We start from the raw sequence: 20,166 nt of genomic DNA on the forward strand, positions 1-20,166 counted from the left end.
CGCGATCGCAGCAGCGCACACTCAGAGCCACGCGCGCACTTGCACATTCAGACTCACATCCTCTATCCTCTCGCTCTCACACACGCTCTCCTTCATACACTTGCACACCCAGGCTCCAGCACGCACACAGAGCCAGAGCCAGTGCTCGGGCGCCACTTGACGGTGGCGAGGCTGCTTAAGGGCACTGCTTTTATGATTCTCGTGGTTCCCTCTGGCCTGCTGTTGTGAGCCGCTGGGAGACCCAGGCCCGAGGCCCAGATTCTCGAGGAGACTTGAAAGGGTTTTGGGGCAGGTGCCAGGTGTGAGTGCCAGCAGGCCTGACTCCTAGAGCGTGAGCTGTCCCTGTTGGGCCAGCAGCACTGGTGGCCAGAGCACAAGGCCAGGTTTGGAGGGTGGTCGCCGCAGGATGTGCAGCAGCAAAGCCATGGTCTGTGGTCCCTGGAGCTGGCTCAAAGAGTGTGTGTGTGTGGAACTTTGGCTAATCTGGAAGGAAGGCTTCCAAAAGTCTGTGGGCCTGTGGGGGGTGGGGAGAACCAGGTGGGTGGCTCTCTTCACTGTCACATCATTCTCCAGAGTTAGGCAGTGGCTGGGCAGGGAGACGTGACAGTGGTAACCGTCTGGATGAAGTCCATGTTCTAGACATTGTGCCAGGATGTGTGGTGTGGCGGTGTGGGCCCAGGCATGGTGACAGAAATTCCTGCTCCACTATTTACCAGTGCAAGTGACTTAGCTGCTCTACACCTTGGTTTCGTCATCCATGACGTGTGAGTAGTCACAGTGCTGCTGTGAGAATTCCATAAGAGCATACCTAGAAAGTGTTTGAGTGCCTGACTAGCTGTTGGTGCCCTGGAAATATTACTTATTGGCATCATTATTTTATATATATCTATTATATATGATATATATATGTTTGTATATATATGTATATATATCTATTATATATGATATATATATGTTTATATATATATATAGTTTTTTACAAGTCCCTTTCCAAGTTGGTATTTTAATTTCTTTACTTGATGGGCACTGGAACAGGCTCAGAGAGAAGAAATAACTTTCCCAAGATCACATAGCCAGGACGCAGGTGACTGGGCCAGGAGGGGCCCTGGTCGTGTGGCTACAGAACTGGGGCTCCTGTCCCTGGGCCATCTGACTTCCTTCAGGCATGTGTGCCCTTTTGGTGAAGCACTTCCTTGAAAGACCCAGCAACAGGAGATGGAGTGTGTCAGACTCCGAGGGTCCCTGGGCTTGGCTTCCAGACCAGACCTTGAGCCAGGGCAGAAGCTGCCAGGTTCTGCCAGCTCACACAGCTCTGTGCTGTCAGCCCAGCGGCCCCCTGGGAGCTCAAGTGCCAGAGAGGATCCTGGGGTGATGGGATGGGCAGGCTGCTGAGGGTTAGAGTGGGAAGAATCTCTGCTGTCTCTTCCTACTTGGAGAGCCTTGGCTGCCTTGAGGGGAAGCTGAGCCTTGAAGAGCCAGCAGAGCCCGTGAATTGGCTTCAGGCCATGTCCTGAGTCCTGTGCAAGCAGTTGTAACCATACTTAAAGCAAGGCCAACAGATGGACACTTGGGTTTATGCAGAGGGTAAGTGCAAGGGAGTGATTTTGGCATTTACGTTAACTTTTTAAAGTTTAAAATTATTTTTTCTTAATACAAAATTAGCATGTTTGTTACAGAAAACACAGCAGAAGAAAATATAAAAAATACACACACAATTCCACCCACTCAGCAATCTACACCAAGATGCTACCGTGTTATCTTTGCAAACCCTTCTGTCTTTGTTTACATGCAAGTGCACGAATGGGATCGGCATGCATGTCCCGTTTAACAACTGGCTTGTTTTACCGATCGCTATATCAACAGCACTGTTCCATGTGACTGGTTGTGCTTCTACAATATCTCTTTTAATGATATTGTTTGAGGCCATATAGTATAATGGCTAAGAGCTTGGTGTCTAGAGTCAGACTGCCTTGGGTGTGAATCCTAGCTGTGTGACCTTGGCTTGTAACCTAATCCTTTTAGGTATCGATTTTCTCATCTGTGAGACGGGAATGGTAATTGTACCTACAGCATCGTGAGAGTTAAATAAGGTGGTGCATATAAAGCTCTTAAGGTGGTCTGTGGCACAGAGTAAGTGCTCAATAAGTACTGTTAGTAGTAGTATTTTGGTTGCAGTGTATATTCCATTGTACAGATGCACCATGATTACTTTAAGTAATTACTCCCTGCTGGACATTTGGATTATTTTGAATGATATAGTTTTACAAGCAGTGCTGTGTGACAAATATTCTTGTAGCTTAGTTTTGCAGTAGCCCTTTAAAACTTGAATTATGTCTCAGAAATAGAATCACTGGGCTGTGGGGCATGTGCATTTTAAGGCTTTTAACAAACTGCCCTCCAAAAAATATAGTACTTTGTTATTCTGCAAAAGGAATTTCTTTCTTTCTCTCTCTTTTTTTTTTTTTTTTTCTGGCTGTGTTGGGTAGCGAGGGCTACTCTTCGTTGAGGTGCGCGGGCTTCTCCCTGCAGTGGCTTCTCTTGTTGCTCTAGGCCACTCAGGCTTCAGTAGTTGTGGTGCGCAGGCTCTGTAGCTCTGCGGCACGTGGGCAGACTCTCAACCGCCGTGCCACCAGGGAAGGCCCAGGAATTTCTTTAATACCAAGCTTTTGCAGAGCATGTGAAATATATATCTATATATTTAACAATGTTATTTTTATCACACTTGTTTCAAGAATATGCTGATTAATTAAGTGGGATCTAACAGCACTAAGGATCATGGGTGCTGTGCTGTAATAGGAAAAAGTAGTTGACCCTAAAAATAGGGACCAATTTTTCCCAACTTCCTGGGCCAGACCAGAGCTCAGACATTCCAGTGTTTTGTCCCCATTTGTAAGCCTTAGTCTGTGTATGCTCATCTTTGGTTTGCAAAATACAGCCATTGTATCTTTGCAAACAGAGCTTATCCCCATTTGTGTGAGCAATTCTGGGGCTGTGGGTCTAGGAGAGGATGGGGGCCCCTGCTGCTGGTGGGTCTATGGGTGAAGCTGCTCAACTGGGAGAGGGAAGGCGGGGCTTGACCCTGACTTCAGGCACAGACTTTCTACTGAGCTCAAGTGGGGGGTCTTTTGAGTAGGTGGAGGTTCACATGGGCGAGGTAGTTCTTTGCACGTACAAAGGCACCAGGTGATTCAAGTGGATCCCAGGGGTATAGTGAAGGACTACACATGTGTCCTGCCCTCTGGAGCACAATCCAGTGTGTATGCGTGTGTGTATGTGTGACGGTGCCAGAAGCTGTTTACAGTCATGCTGGGTTCTATGGAAGAGGTAGACGCAAGGTGTGGGGGGCACAGTGGAGGGAGGAAGTAGTAGGAAGCCATTCCTTGAGGGCTGAGACCCTGGGGATTCGCATATTTGTCACGTTCACATTGATTAAGCACCCACTGCATGCCAGGTTCTGTGCAGGGTGCTAGGGATTAACAATGAGCAGAGGCAGACGTATGCCTGTCCCAAAGGAGCACAGAGTCTAGTGGAGAAGATAGACGTTAATCAAATGACCAGAGACACCCATGAGATTACCCCAGAGCTAGGAGTGATGAAGGGAAGCTGGTGTTCTGAGACTCACCAGGGCATCTGACCAAGGAAGTGCCCATTGGGTTGGCATCTGAAGGATGAGAAGGAGTTCACCAGTTGACAATGGGAGGGAGGGCATTCCTGCCCCTTTACAGTCCCTGCTCCTCACACAATGATCTTCTGGGGGAGCCCCTGCTCAAAGCCCTTCTGGCTTCTGATCTCACACAAGAGTCCCACTCAAGTCCCCAGCAGGGCTCTATGGGGCCTCGTGACCAGCATCTACCACTCTCCCCGTGGCTGTGCTCCACCACACTGCCTTGTCTTATCCCTCAGACATGCCCAACCTGTCCCCATCTCAGCATCTTTTTGCTTGTTGGCCCCTCTGCCCAAACTGCTTCCCTAGCCAGATGTTGGTGTGTGACCCTCTTCTCCTTACTGAAACTTCAGCTTGAATATTCGCTCTTTAGACCCCATCGCACTAGCATCCCTGACCCCCCGCAGCAGTCACTCTGCACTGTTGACCGATTTTAATTTTTACACTGTGTGTACAACAACTTCACCTTGTGCTCTTTTCATGTTTGTTCTGGAGTGTATTGTGGGTCATCCTCTGACCTCCTCGTTCTGTGAAGCGGGTACTGGGTCTGCCTTGCTTGTCCTTTGTGCCTGCAGCAGTGTGTGGCACATCGTAGGGGCTCATTCCATATCTTTTAAGTAAATTTATAAAAGCATGTTTCAGGAAAAAGCCCAGGGGTGTGAGAGAGCACTGCTGAATTCAGGCTGTGTAGACTACAAGGTCATGGGTGTGTGTATATGTGTGTGTGCGTGTGTGTAGGGGATGGGTAAGGGTGGCCATTGGCAAGGCCATGTTCCCCCAGGAAAGCCAGTTCTTCCCCAGGGCATTGGCTTTAGAAAAGAGATCGCTGAGAGGAGGAGGAGGTGAATGAGCAGGAGCGTGGCTTCAAGGAAACCCCTCAGGTATCTGGACACCACCTCCTAGGTCTACTGAGAATTTGCATCTTGACTGCTCAAGGCTGGTTTCCTGCCCTGGGACCTGGGAGACATTTGGATTCCTCTCCGCCCCACCCCAGTTCTTCCCAGGACTGAACTTCTCAGAGCGAGGAGTCCCTTTATGCTTCCCTGACAGTACAGGGCCATCCTAGACTCCAGAACTGGAAGGGACTGACACCCCATCTAGCCATTATTGTACAGATGAGAAAGCTGAGGTCCAGAAATGGGGTGGCTTCACACAAGCCTTCCAGAGCATGAATGTCAGCCTGGTCCTGCCCCCAACTTCTTAGAACATAGTGAGATCCTGGGCTCCAGAGACCTGTTCGGTCCTGTCACCACTCATTCCGTGTGGGGAACCTCAAAATACCTGCTCCTATTGGGTAGTAGAGCTGCTAGCTGAATGCAAGCCTGGTGGGTGCCCCTTCCTCTCTAGCCGCCCCCTCTGCTGGAAGTCTGCATGCCTCTCTCTGAGAGCCCAACCTATGGAACCTGGGGCAGTCAGCTGCTTCATCTTTGCTGGTTCTTCTTTAGCACAGTCCTGCGTACTGATCCCCTTCCCAGGGCCTTGCTCTGAGGTGGAGGGGATGTAGGGCTAAGGTCCCCCAAGTTCTTGACGCTTGGAATGTTTAGGGAACCTGCACAACGTAAGCCCAGAGGAAATGGTGCAGGGCATAGCCAGGCGGTGTTGAATTGGGCTCCAGGCAGCCCTGTGGCAGCAGAGGGCTAACTGAGGGTGCTGCGGATTCCCCGACACACACGAGAAAATGCTTGCAGCAAATATGGCAAACCAACAATGAGCGCTTATTCGTTCAGTACTACCTCACTGAAGACAAGCATCTTTACTATGTTAAGAATGCCAGCAAAGATATTTTCAAAGAAGGCCCTAATGTATAAGTGAGCAAAGGACATCAGAGGACAATTCGGGGGAAAAAAGAAAGAAAAGCAGTTATTAACCAACTCATAAAAAATGTACCTCCTCATTAACAATCAAGGAAAAGCACATTAGTCCTGTAGTATCATGGCAACTTTGTTTTGGTCCTGCTCAATAATGAAATATTTATTTTAAGTAGTAACATCCAAAGCTGCAAATTGAGAAAAGGCCACTTAACCTTTACTGGTGGGACAAGATTTGGGGGAACCATATTTATAGTATGTAGCCAGAAGGTTTGAAGTAAAGTATTTCATCCTTTTAATCCACTTCAGAAAATCCATTTTAAAAGTTGGTAAAGGAGCAATGCCACATGCAAAGATATTCCTTGTTAAAAATAGTTAACCTGAATGCCCAACACTGGCGGAATTGGTTAAGTAAACAATGAAAGCTTTAAATGAAATATTATACTGGTATGAAGACTCATGATTACAGAATCTGTGGAATTCCATGGAGTAAATGCTTATGCAGTAAGTAGAGACAACATAAGGTCATGTAAACACTGTGACTGCAAGTATGTGAAACAGCCACCGCTGTATAAAGGATGGCAAAGAAAGAGATACAAACGTCTTTCTCTTTGGGTGGTAGGACTTTGGGCATCGTTTAAAAGCTTCTCTCCTTGTTTTCCAATTTATTTGAATGTTCATATCATAAAGGAGTGCATTCCTTTATGAATGCATGCAGGAGCATTGACTCAAAACAGTGAGGCCTGGGGCAGCCTTAACTCCATTTGGCAGTCCCCCATGCTGGGCGATGGGCATGTCTGCCCAGTAGCTGGCACCGCAGAAGAGGTACGTGGAGTCCTCGGCGGTGCAGATGAGCACCACGCTGAGGGCCCAGGCGCCGTCTGCAGCGCTGTCCCTGCTTCGCTTGGCATGGCTCACTGACCTGTCCCAGCAGGCCTCCCGCTGCCTCGTTCTGCCTTGTCTCATCACTGCTTCCTGTTGGCAGCGGGGTCTTAACTTCTGTGGAGGTCCTGCCAAGCCTTGTCTCCTGACGCGGGTCCCGGCGCTGCCCCCAAGCCTGCGCTGCCCCGAGCCCCTGCCGGCCTCCAGCCACACCCTCGCCCTCTATTCTTCAGTTCCTGGAAAGCTCTAAGCTGCTTCCCAACTCAAGGCCTTTGCTGGCTGTCTGCTCTGCGCAAAGACTCCTGCCTTTGCCCCTGAGCCAGACTGGTTGCTGTTTTACCTCACGAATCTGCAAAGAGGTCGTTTCACAGGGACACCCTCCCTGACTGGGCACATCTGCCCCTCCCCGCCCCTCCGCTGTCCCAGTCTGGGAGAGCCCATGGCTGTCAGCATGCTCCATAGCCCCATTTTCTCTTTAGTACAACTCCTCACATCTACAAGTCTCCTTCAAGGTTTTCCCTATCAGTCTATGAGCTCCAAAGGGGAGGGTGGCTGTTCTGTGTCTTCCTTGTTTACTCCAGTACCCCAGCACCAGCTCAGGGCCTGGCACACAGTAGGTGCTCAATGCATGAATGAATGAAGAATAAATTAATGTGTGTCACAGTTAACTGCAGTCTAGTGAGCTCTGGAGTCAGACTTTCTGGCTTAGGATCCTAGACTACCACTGTGCCTCTGCTTCCTCATCTTTAAAAAGAGGATAGTAATAATAATATTACAAATGGACTGCGGTGAGAGTTAAATGAACTAACACAGGACAAGCACAGAGCGTAGCGTTTTGCTGCACAGTAAGTGCTCCGTAATTGTCTGTTCTTGTTTTATTTTATTATTATTATTATTAAATCTCCTAGACTCACCCGCCCACCCCCAATCTGTGGGTTTGCTTGGCTAATTCCTTTTGCTTTATACGTATAAAATGCTCATATAACATTTACTCTGTGTCAAGGACTGTTCTAAATGCTACACAAATATTAATTTATTTAATCCTCATAATAACCACATCACGTAGGTTATACCCACTTTACAGATGGGAAACCGAGGCACAGAGAAGGTAAGAAACTTGCCTAAGATAACTGGCAAGTAGCAGAACTGATCTTTGACTCCAAGCAGTCTAGCTCTAGAGACCTGCTCAGAACAGCCATATGCTGTCTCCTAGCGGGAGGGAATGGGGAAATACTCCCTCATCTTTTGCCCAGGTCTCACCACTGCTTTCCTCTCCCTGTGCTGCTGGCCTCTGGTCCTGAGCTCTTCTCCGTGGAGGGTATCCCAGAGTTCCCATCCAGCTGGGGTTGCCAGTTTTAGCAAACACAAATACAGGATGCCCATGCAGTATTTGGGGGCACATTTATACTAAAAAAGTGTTCATTGTTTATTGGAAATTCAAATCTAACTGAGATTCCTGTATTTTAACTGGTCACCCTATATCTAGCACCAGAGGGTGGCAGCGTGGTTTTGGGCCACTCACCTTCAAGTGGTCGTTTCAGACACACAGACATGGAGTGCCCTGGGGTCTGCCATGGTAGGGGTGGGGAGGGGACGGATAGGCACAATTGTGAACTCTCTTGGAGGGCAGAGTGGGCCTTTAGGCTCTCGCGGAGAAGGAGGAAGATTTCGTACAGGCAGGCGATGATCAAGGAGGATTTTACAGGTGGAGGCAACAGTTTAAGCAACAGCTCAGGGAAGGTCAAGGGCACGCTAGTCAACGGAGCATGGAGAGTGCAGGGCAGGGACTGCGGTGGGGGAGGGTTGGAAGACTGAATACATAGATCATGGCCAAATTGTGCAGGGCCTTGCGGGGGTGCTGAGGAGTCTGGGCTTCATCACCTGGATCATAAGGATCCACTGGAGAACGTCAAGCAGGAGGGCTATATGATTAGGTTTTGCCTCTTAGGAAGATCTGTTGGGTAAAGAAGGGATGACAGAGCTGGAGGTGGGAGGCAAGAGAAATCTTGGTCAAGGGATGTCCTTGACCAAAGAACAGGGGATAAGCACGTTGTATACTTATTCCTGGAATTCTTTGCCTTTTCCTGAAAAAAGTAATGCATAGAGGGAGAATAAAAGATGGTCGTCAATCCTGTTTGTTATCCAGAGGGAGATGTTTGTGATGTTGGTGTTTTCATTTCTACCAACCCTCTGTCAGTGGGTCTCTAGCGCCCAGAGGAAGGAGCACAGCAGAAGGAAGGATGTGATTGGGTCTGGGGTCGGGGAGGGGTTGTTCCTAATTTGCTTCTAAATCAGTGTCTCGGGCAGACAAGGTCGAAGGCATTGCTCAGAGGATGTACCTGCCAGGTGAACATTAGCCTTAATTAATCTTGTGTGAAGAACACTCTTCAAGCAACTGTCTGAGATACATTGCAGTTTTCTGTCTTAGCAACTAGTCATTGCTTCTGAGCACATACAGGTTCCTAACAGTGAGCGATTTAAGGCTGTAAAAGAATTGCCATAAACAGCTCCCTGGAGCCAAGAGCACGCCCCAGATTTTAAGCACATAATGGAATCATATCAAAAAGCATGGAGGGGCGGCAGGAACCATAAATCCTCCAAGTACAAAATCTGTCCATTGTGAAACTTGTACAGAAGGGAAACCAGATGTGGATGCTGGGGAGAGAGGCAGCAGGAGGGATCGAGGCAGCGGGAGCTCTTGGGGCTGGAGACGCAGAGGAAAGGGCCCTGTGCACAGGGAGATGCCGCCCACTGAGAGCTGGCAGAGTCTCAGGCCTGGGAAGCAGGGTGGGTTTGCCCCGGTTTATGTGGCTTGGGGGTCTGGCATCAAAGGGAAAAGGCAGAGGCTGAAGCTAACGGTGCTTGTTGCTGCTTCTTCAGCTGGACCAACACAAGCATTTTATAAGCTTTTCCAGAATTTGTGCCGTTGAAGACACAACACTTGGAGCAGTTCTTTAACAATGGGTTTGAAATATTACAAAAAGACTAACTTTGTTTATCATGTAGAGGAAAAGAGTAACTAACGAGGAAATCCCTTTGGATGGGGTACAAGTGTGTTTGCCCGAGTGGTCCTCCTTGGCCTGAGATGGAGGAGGGGGGATATATTTTATTCTGATGTGCCAAGTCCTTTGACAACATCAAGGTAAACACTCGCTGAGCACCCACTCTGTGCCAGGCACTGTGCGGGGCTGCAGGGGCTGCAGGGAGTCTGGTGGCTCCCCAAGATGCCTGAGGTGGAGGGAGGCAAAGGCCAGCGGGCTGGGAGGAATCCTTGAAATGGGCTCCTGACATGAGTTCTCATTTCAGAGGGAACGATGGGGCAGTCCCATTCAGAGAGGGGACAGGAGAGCTGTCGTAGAGTAGGTAGGCTTGAAATGGACCTTGAAGGGTAAGAGGGATTTATACAGGCAGAGAAGGGGTGACAGAAGGGTGGGCCACAGGGACAGAACAACAGCGGTAAAGGCCTGGAGGCCAGAAAGGGTGTGATGAGTCAGGGAGTAGCTATCAGATGATAGAGCATAAGAAGAGGGGTTGTGGGCAATGGAGAGCCTTGAAAGCTGGTGTCAAGAACTTATAATTAAGTTGGCTGGAAAATTGGATTTGGTGCCTGGGTCTGTTTGAGATCACTTCAACTACCATCTCTGAAAAAATAAAAATAAAAAAATAAATAAAAAAGAGCAAACTTCCTAAACGAAACAGCTATACTATTCTGAAAACAGTACAACAGCACTGAAGAGAAGAAAGGGTACCATGGAGCCTTCTACTTTACCAAGAGCCAGTCCAGTCTGAGCCCATGCAGACTTTCACATAATTACAGTCATACTGTACAATCGTGTATACTTGTCTTTCTGTGGTACACATTATGTCATAACCACTCCTGCCCTATTTAATCCCCTCTTTAAATGGCCTAGGGAGGCTTAAAAGGACCCTGGGGTAAAATAGACTTTCTGAAATATGAACAATTCCCAGCTTGGTGGTTTTAGTTTGCGGTTCTCAAAAAAGTTTCTCCGGTTTTTATCTGCAATGGTTTGGAGAGCCCTTGAGGCCTTTCTCCTTCATTTCACTTAAGCACATATCCCCATAGTGCCAGGAAAAGTGACCCTGTGTCACCACTTGCCCAGGTCCCCAGCAGGTGGCTGGGTTGAGCTGAAAAACGCCACATAGCAGGACTGGGATTCACGGTGGGACTCTGGGAATACCCCTTCATACAGCAGGCATCAGGCCCAGTCCCGCAGGGCCCCAGGTCAACTCTCCAAAAGTCAGTATGTTGAAGGGCCAAGGCACTGAAACAACAGTCTACCAGAACTTGGTTTCTGGTCACTACTAGTGACATTTATGAGTGTTTGGGTCTTGCTGAGGCTGCCCATTTTCAGTGTATTTGGTGATTGACACATTCTTATGTAGTTTGAATTTTGGGTGTCTTGTGTGTTGCAAAAAGGAAAATTTTCTAGATGAATTTTCAGCCCAGCCTGTTAGTTCTCCTGACTCTGTAAACCCCCTGATTGGCTCTGTGAGAGGCAGAGAGAGGGACTACATTTCTGGGAGTGTCTGGACGGTAGGGATTTGGGGTGTTCTCACCCAGGGCTCGCACATATCCCTCCCACACCCATGGCAAGTTAAATCACTTTCAGGGAAATTTGTCCTGGGGATGTAAGACCTCTAACTCACAAGAGCTATATGGACCTGACTCTCATCAGGCGGGACCTCTCACCCTTCCTCCTCACCCATATGGGCAGCCGGGGGTCTGCCGTGGAGAGGATGAAGAGCAGAGGAGGGCCACCCCACCTCTGCCCTTGGCCCTGGGCCCCGGCCAGCCTGCCGGGGCCTGGGAACTGCTCTCTGGTCCTTGAACGCCTTTGCTCCACGTCTGGGTCTGTAAAACTGCTTGGAGCCCCCAAGAATGCACCACACTCTGCTTGCAAAGGAGCCCTTTATTTGTAGATTTTTTTTTTTTTTTTGCAGTACGCGGGCCTTTCACTGTTGTGACCTCTCCCATTGCAGAGCACTGGCTCCGGATGCGCAGGTTCAGTGACCATGGCTCACGGGCCCAGCCGCTCCACGGCATGAGGGATCTTCCCGGACCGGGGCACAAACCCATGTCCCCTGCATCGGCAGGCAGACTCTCAACCACTGCGCCACCAGGGAAGCCCAGATTTTTTTTTAAAATGAAGTCACCTGGTGCCCTTAAGCTCTGAGCTTCTGAGAGGGCTGAGGGCCTGAGCTAGTGGAGGAGAACACAGAGCCTGCTGGGGGACTGTAAAGCTCGAGCATTTCCAGGGCTGCTGCTGGCGCACCCGCACCCTCACCTCAACACCCAAGCTGGGGGCTGTGCTGCCCCCCATCCTGTGAAGGAGGGTGGGAGGCTTTGTGGGAAAGACAACAGCCTGGTTTTGTTGCACCTCAGATTCAGACACTGCATGGCCCTCAGCTGGGGTAGCCCACAAGGGCGTTTGCTGCAGGCTTACTATGTGCCAGGCCTTGTGTAGTGGTGCCTCACACCCACTGTCTCTTCCAGTTTCCAACCCAGCGCCATGTGCAGCATGCCCCCATCGACAGAATCAGTGATCTTCCTAAAGTTACTGAGCGTCTGGGCAGCGATGGGCTGACTCCCATCTCCCTGACTGCAGGACCCATGTGCTGCCACAAGCATTATACTGCCCACACCCGGCCACCCACCACCCACCCCGCCCCATGCCCCCAGCATCATCTGACGCTAAGGGAGGAGCTTCCAGGGTGTCCAGGTGACAAGGCTCCAAAGCTCTCCCTTACCTGCAAGGTGGCTACGATTCCACTATTAGACTGCGCTGCTCTGGGCGAAGGCATGGCCTCCCCCGGTGGTGATGCCAGTGCAAAGCATTAGAGAGTCACACAACACCCTTGCAGCCATTTTTGTGCCACCCTGCAGGGCAGGCATCCAGATCCCACTTTGGGAGACAGAGAAACTGAGGCCCAGAGCAGAGAAGGGGCTCGCTCAGGTCACAGGAGTGGGGAAGCTTGTTCTTGGTTGTTTGCCTGATGCCTACCACAGGACCTGGTGCATCACCCAGATGTTCATGGGATGGTCCTTCTGTAAGGTGGAGGGTGACTAAGGCCCACACTTGTCTGTCACAGCTGTCTCCCTTGGCCCCCTCTGATTTCAGCGGTAGCTGTGTTGGGCAGTTCCCTGCCTCACTCGACCTCAAGTGTTCCTTGTATCCTCCTGATTTCTCCCCCAGAACCTTCTCCAAGCCTACGGGAGCTCCCATTGCCCTTATACCAGTACATCCTAGAAGCCTGTAAGGGTGGGTGGGTGGCCAGTTTATGCCTCTAGGGGCAAATCCCAGCCATTGGGGAGTGGGAGCCGGTAGATAAATGCTCAGCTCTGCCTTTCAGGGGGATGGTTCTGGGGGTACTCTCCATGTTTTCAGAGACCCTGGCAAAATGGAGCCCCCATTGCCTGTGTCTGTGACCTTGATAACACATACTGCAATGACCTCTTTTCCTCCAGTCTCACACTCCCTGCTCCCTCACTTCCTGGAATCCCTGCTTCCTGGAATTCCTTCCAAATGAACCACTCATACCCAAGTCCTGGTCTCAGGCTCCGGGAGGGGAGAACCTAAACTAAGAATCCCCCTTGGCTGACCCTGCTGCCCAACTCTTCAGGGCCAGTGGAGAACTCCTGGGACCTGAGAGTGACAGCATGAGGGACCCTTGGAACCCACCCAGCCCTGATTGTGTTAGAGTGGGAGACTGAGTCCCAACCCTTCACCCCTGTGGCCTCAGTACTAAGCCTAGGCTGCTAGGAACAGATGCTGTCTGTGGCTCCAGGAGTGCTTTCTCTCCTGGTCATCTTTGTCCTGTGCTGGAAAGGTCCACTGTTAGATGTTCACACCTTTGGCATGTAGTAAGCACTCATCAAATTAGTGCTGTGGCACTGTAGGTCTAGGAGGCGTGTGACACGGATGTCTACTGCTAAATGTAGGCCATCCTAGGAGAGGGTGTGTGAAGGGCTTAGTGGGCAGTGCCAGAGGGACCAGGACAGGGGAGGGGCAAGTCTTGGGGGACAGAAAAGCTACAGGGTATGAGAACTGCAGGGTACTGAGAGGAAGAGGAAGGCAAACCAGAAATGATGGAGTGAGTGTGTGTGTGTGTGTGTGTGTGTGTGTGTGTGTGTGTGTGTGTGTGTGTGTGTGTGTGAGTGTGAGAGAGAGAGAGAGAGAGAGAGCGCATGCACATGTGCCTGAAATGGTCTAGACATGGCCCTGGGAAACGGGAACTTGGGAATTGGGAAGGTAGATGAGGGCCGATTGGGAGGGGCCAATTCCCATGCAGATACTGGAGAGTGGAGAATAGACGTATTTGGGGCTTCTGGAAACTTTGAGACCACCAAAGGTAGAACCAGAGAGAGATCAGGGGGTGTTGGGGAGTGGGAGGGAGAGAAGCCTGGTATAAGTATTCTTTTACTGACAAGAATGTTGATGATCACCTGGTCCATCACCCAGGGTCCCAGGGCTCTAGCAGCCCGGGGGAAACTCCCCACCAGAACCCAGCAGGCCTCCTGGTGAGGTGTCAGGGGCTCAGGTCCAAGGGCTCAGAGCACTGTCTAGCCTCTCAAGGTTGCACTAAAAGAAGAGCTACTCCATCCAGCTCTGCTGGCCCCTCTTCCCTCCTCTTTTTCTGATGGACAAGTTCCCTCCTTTTCTGGTCACGGCTGATGTAGTCCTCAGCATCCTCTATTCCTGGGGCAGAAACCTGGGCTTCCTGGTCTTGGAATCCACTGGCTAAAGCACACAGCAGGCCCTCAGCAAGATGCTGGTCTACCAGCGGGCTGACTGCTTTGTTCCTGAAGAGGCTCGCCGCCAGCTGGCTCTCTGTGCTCTGACCGAGTGTCAACCTCAGTCACAGCCCACGTGTCCTAACCTCAGGTCAGCACTCTCCAAGTGTGTGTCATTTCTAACCTCTGGCAGATCCCATCCAGAACGGAAAATGTAAAAGGGGCTTTGATGGATCTGGGGAAGCAATTTCATTTGATTAAGCAGCAGCTGCCATTTCTGGCACCACAGACAAAGTTCCAAGGGCTTCCCCCAAGAGGAAGATGGAGGACGGCATCTTGAGGGTCTGACTGATGAGCTAAAGCCATTGCAGTGGCCTGTTTCTTGGGAACATGACATCCAGGACTCTGAGGGCTAGTCCTCACTCCAAATAGTCTGTCTCTGTTTTAAATATGGGTCAGACCTTGTACCTCGATTTTGGATATTGGAGATGTGACCAATGTATCTTTGAAGTCTGATTATAGCTTCAGTTATAATAACTAACAAACTAAATGATGAACAAATGTTCTGAAAATGAGAGGAATAGTTCATGTGGAAACCAGTGTTCCCTTTGGAATTGGAGCCTGGGAGAAATGCCAGAGTCCTGGCTTTATAGCTTCTGGTACCAACCCTCCCTGGGCTTGGGCTGGACCAGACTATGAGCTTTGTGACTGCAGGGACAGGATCTGTCTTGTTTCCCTGGTACGGTGTCTGATACACAATAAGGGCTTAATAAATAATTACTGAGTGAATGAACACTGCCCTGGCAGAATGGCCCCAGTGAGGACCAGGCTCAGTCTGGAATCTCTCAAACACTGTGACTTCAGTGGGTGAGGAATTGGAGGGGTTGCCACAGTGACTTCATATTTGGTTTCTGAGGACTTGAATTTTAAAAAGCCAGCTTTTCTTACACTTTGGTGTTTGCTGGGATGGATATCTGTTTAGTTGCAGAATTGCTATTTGTTTAAGTTTCCCTTGGGATTAAGTGGCTTCAGCTGGCAAGACTTGGATTAGAACAAGAGGACTGGTGGAAACCTGACACATCCCAGACCCCCCAAACCCTGTGATAGTACAGACTGCAGCAAGAGGCCACGTGATGCGGTGGGGAAGTCTGGGCTTTGGAGCCAGACAGCACTGGGTTCAAGCTTTAGAGTTTTGCCGGGCAGTCGTGATATACATGATTGTGGGCCTGTTGTGTGGAGACAGGCGAGGAGGGGGTGGAGAGAGGAGGGGCTTTGGATTCAGATGGGCTTGGGCATAAATCCTGACTCTCCCTCTTTTAGCTGTGTGACCTCTCTGCGCCTGTTTCCTCATCTGAAAATTTGGTGTAGCAATAATTATATCTACCTCATAGTGATATTGTGAGGACTACATGAGGAAATACTAGTACAATGCATGATACAGTGACTGGCACACACTACACTTTCCATACATGTTAGCTTTCATCATCATTCATTCATTCAGCATGGTTGCATCTATTCACACTGGCATCAGCACAAGGCCCCCGGCAGGCACAATCAGTAAGCACAAGGATTACATGGTCACTTACCTGAAGGGTCCCTCTGAGGGGGGAACCAGTCTCCCCCACTCTGGAACCCCCGGAGTGAACATCATCAGATGCTAGATACCATTTTCTGGGCACCTTCCACCTGTCACTTAGCCAGACCCTTACCCTCGCCAGACCTGCCCCTGGCGATCTGATGCACTCATTGGAGGCTAGGGCTGAAAAAGTAAGCTGAAGCAATCCTTGAATTTTTATTTATAGCCAAGTGGTTACCCAATTTGGTAGATTTTTGTGTGGAGAGATATTTCATGTAAAAATTTTTAAAAGATTCTCTGAACATTCTATATATTTGATTTCCATGATTAGAGCCCTAGCGGTATTTTTCAAGAATATTTTATGTAAAAGAGACAGGCGATAACTGTTTATATTCAGCTGGTAACCATAGAGGTGGAACTCCACCAGACCAAAGTATGAAGGTAATTAACTCCCTGCAAATTATAGCTGTTGAACTTATACACAAGACACATAACTTCACTCATAGGCTAAGCAGCCTAGGAGAAATCTCTGGGGGGAGGAAAAAGATTAACAAGGGCTCACCAGCAAAGCTGTGTCCCCCTGTCCCCACCAGAGGGAGGGCCTTAATTTGAGCCCCAAGGGTTAGCCTCTGTAGCCCTCAAAGTCAAATATCTTGAATCTCTTCCTCTCACTTCACCATCCAAGTGGTCTCTGTGGGGAAGGAAATGACCTGACAAGCTCAGCTGTGGAGTTGCCAAGGAGTGACTGGTCATCAGCCCCCTTTGCCCATAATCTTCAGGTACCATCCTCCCCATTCTTTAAGAAAGAAAGGGGGAATTTTCTCATCTGTGTCATCTGCTAAGCAAGATGACTAGATTTTTGACTTTTAACTAGATTGACCCACCTGAGTGTCCTCCCCATGTCTTTTGCACCAGTCTTTGGAAAGGATGCCCATCCCAGCAGACATCCCCGCCCCTCTCCTCTGTCTGCTCCTCCCCCTGCCCATTGGAAGCTCTGAAAAGACATGCCCACGTGGCATCCTCCAGGAGACAGTGTCACAATTTGCTTCCCATCAGTGCAGTGTGGTATAGTGGTTGGGGGTGCATTTGGCAGTGGGCTGAGATCCAGCTCTGCCACTTACTAGCTGTGTGACCTTCCGTGAATGACTTAACATCTCTATGACTTAGTCCTCTTTTGAAAAAAGAGCTAATAGTAGGTCTGTTGTGAGGGGATAATACATGTAAAAGCCCCAAGTGTAGTGCTTAGCACAACGGAGCAGGGCTATTATAACGCCAGTTTGCAGTAGGGGAAACGAGTTCACAGAGGGTAAGTGACTTGCCCAAGGTCGTACTTAACCTTGGAAGGTTATTTTGTGGATTAAATGAGCTAATGTGTTTAACGCCCATAGAGGACTGCCAGGCATATATATATATATATATACATATATATATGTCTCGATTCAATACTGGAAACAGAAACCAAGTTACTGACTTTGAGCAAGAGTAGATTTGATACAGGGAACGAGGTCCTACAACACTGTTGGGAGGGCCAGAGGAGCAGGTCATGATGGGCCTCTGGAAGGATTCCTGGGACAATTCAGAACTGACCCTCCAGGGTAGGGCTACCTGCTTCTATCCTGCCTCTGACACTGGAGTTAAGAGCACAGGACTCATTCTTATAGCTGGGATCCAGGTACCAGGAAGCCAAAATCAGGAAGCCACTACTGCTGCCACTGCCCCCACAATAGCCTCTCAACAACCAGGAAGCTGCAGAATGAACGCTGGAATCAGCCACAAAGAAACCCCAATTTTCCAGGACCTCGCTTACTGATAGAAACAGCCAAAAGTGATGGGAGGCTAGCCTCCACCTCCCTTCTGCTTTCCAGATCTGGTGTGAGTGCATCCAAGTGGCAGAACCTCGTTGAATTCCTCAACCCTAGCTGCAAGAATGTGGGAGACCTTTTAGCTTTCCAACCTCCCCAACTAGAAGGAGAGTGGAACAGAGGTTGAGAGAACCAATCCACAGAATCCAATACAAAGTGCCCATTAGTATGGTTGCAATTGCTCAAAATATTTGATGATACTATTATCATCATCATCACCATCGTCACCATCATCATCCTGGCCTTTTCAGGCAGCCTGGCTTCAGGTTGAGACACTGTTAAGGTTTACCTTTCTCTTTGGGGGCCTCCGCTGCCCAGTGGTTCTCCCTGAAGAACCATTTCATGTAATGGTGTCATCATGTCTCCCTCCACCATATTGCCCGTGCCGGGAAGTTGGGTCCCTCTGACTTCCCCTTCTCCCTCACTACCAATGTGCTTGCCTCAGTCAACCACCAAGCCTTGTACAGTGCCTGCAATGTCATACCCATCCCTTCACCCTATTGCCACAGTCCTAGGTCAAGTCTTCATCAGAATCTCTGAGCTGGATAGTGTGACTGCCTTCTCCCTGGTCTTCCAGATTCCAAGCTTGTCCCTTAAGCCGTTGTGTACCTGACAGCCTGCACATCTTTCTTAAACACAAATCTTGCCACTCACTCCCCTGCTTCAAGCTCCTGAGTGGCTTCCTGGTCTCCAGGTGGAACCATGTTCAGGGTCTGGCCCCAGGGCCCCTTTGCCTGATGCCTCTAGTCTCATGGCCTCCTGGCCTCATCTGCCTTGCCATACTCCATTCAACCTTCCAGGCCCTGTGGTTCTCTGAACACCCCATGCACTCACATGCCCAAGCCTCTCTACTCCACGTTGCACCTGGCCGGGGTGCCTTTCCTACCTCTGGCCCTGGAATCTCGTTGTCATCCCGCAGCACTCCCTTGAGGCTGCCTCCCAGTGCAGTCCGCCATGACCTCCTGGGCATGTTCCCTGCTCCTATCCCTTTGCAGGGTTCCTCTGCCCCTTTAACATCAAGTATGATGGCTCCCCAAAGAGGGTATTGGGTGCAAGACCAGAACTTTCTCATTTTCATCCACCATCCCCATCTCCCTTGGTCTGTTGCTGGCTCAGCCTCTCTGTCAGTTACAAAACCTCTTCCCTGACTGTTACTCCATCTGGGCTTCTTCTCCACCTATCCCCTGGTCAGTTCAGCAATGTCCTCGGGCACCTGCTTTCCCTGAGCACCAGGCTCTGGCGGGGCTGCAGATGGTGTATCTTTAGGTAAACTTGAGACCTGTACCCTGGGGATGTATAGCCAGGGAGGAAGAGAAGACAAGTCTAAGTGACAGTAAGAGAAAAAAGGGGCAGGTTCAGTGCTACAAGCAAGGACTGGAAAGTGCCACTGGGTCTCCATAGGTGGGTAAGTAGGAAAGGCACGCGGAGATGGTGACTTAGGGGGGCTCTGCAGAGCTGGTCCATCTCAGTGGGGGACTCTCCCACTCTCTAGTCTTCTTCCTGGCCAGCAGCCTGCTTGGAGCCCTACCCCTTCCGATCTCTCCAGAACAGTTCTATCTCCTGGTTTGGCATTTTCCCAATGACTGTCTTGTAAGCAATGTTCCAGTTTCCCTGTTACTGATGAAAGAGCTGCTCCTTTGACACGCAAACCTCAGCTTCGTCCTGGGGGGCCCAGAGTTTGGTGGTCTTGAGATTACAGCGGTGGCCATTTTCATTATATACCAGGAAGCACTGGGTACCCCACACAAACTTTCAGCCTAATGGCAACCTGGTGAGGCCTGCGAGAGTGCTAGCCCCATTCCACAGAGGAGGATGTTAAAGCAGCAGCTAGCAAGTGGCAGAGGCAGGACTGCCGGCTCCAGACGGCCGGACTCAAGAGCATGGACTCTTTATCACTGGGTACACCTTTCTCATGACGGTGCTCCTGCAACGGAGCTGGACGTTTCAGGGCAAACGCTGCTGAGAGGTCAGAAGTGGCCACAAGAAGCTGTCAGTGACCTTAGCAAGAACAATGTCAGGGCAGTGGTGGGGACAGAGCCAGCCTGCAGCAAAGTGGAGGTGGACAGCAAGGGATTCCAAGCAACTCTTTGAAGTACCCTAGCTTTGATGGGAGGAGAGCGGGCACCAGGCTGAGGGAAGGTGGAGAAATGGGCTTTGAGGAGAGTTGTGTCCTCTTGTTTCTCTGTGAGTGAGCAGGACCTGAGCATGTTTAAGGGGAGGAGACAGGACAGATGGAGAGTTGGAAATGTTGCCAAGAGATAAAGGCTGGTGAGAGAGATACTCCCCGCCCCCCGGAAGTGGGGAGAGCAGGGACCCAGAGCCCAGGGGTGAGACTGCCCTCGGGCTGGAGAGAGGTGCTGAGTTTGGGGGCAGGAGGCCATGAGGAGGCCACGGGGCACCATGCAGGTGCATACCCAGCTGGCAGGTATGAAGGGAGCGCCTGTCTATGCATTTCTGTCCTCAGCCCTAGCACTTCCCCTTAGCCCTTGTCCTCCTGTACTACTTATTTTATCTTTCTGTTGTTTGATTTCCCCCACTTGGCTGTAAGCTCCAAGAGGATAGGGGTTTCTGTCTGTTGTGTTCGCTGCTATATCAGCCAGTGCTGGGGATATTGCCTTGCA

This window comes from Neophocaena asiaeorientalis, unplaced genomic scaffold (genome assembly GCF_003031525.2).
Source record: "Neophocaena asiaeorientalis asiaeorientalis breed wild unplaced genomic scaffold, Neophocaena_asiaeorientalis_V1.1 scaffold204, whole genome shotgun sequence".
NCBI lineage: Eukaryota > Metazoa > Chordata > Mammalia > Artiodactyla > Phocoenidae > Neophocaena > Neophocaena asiaeorientalis.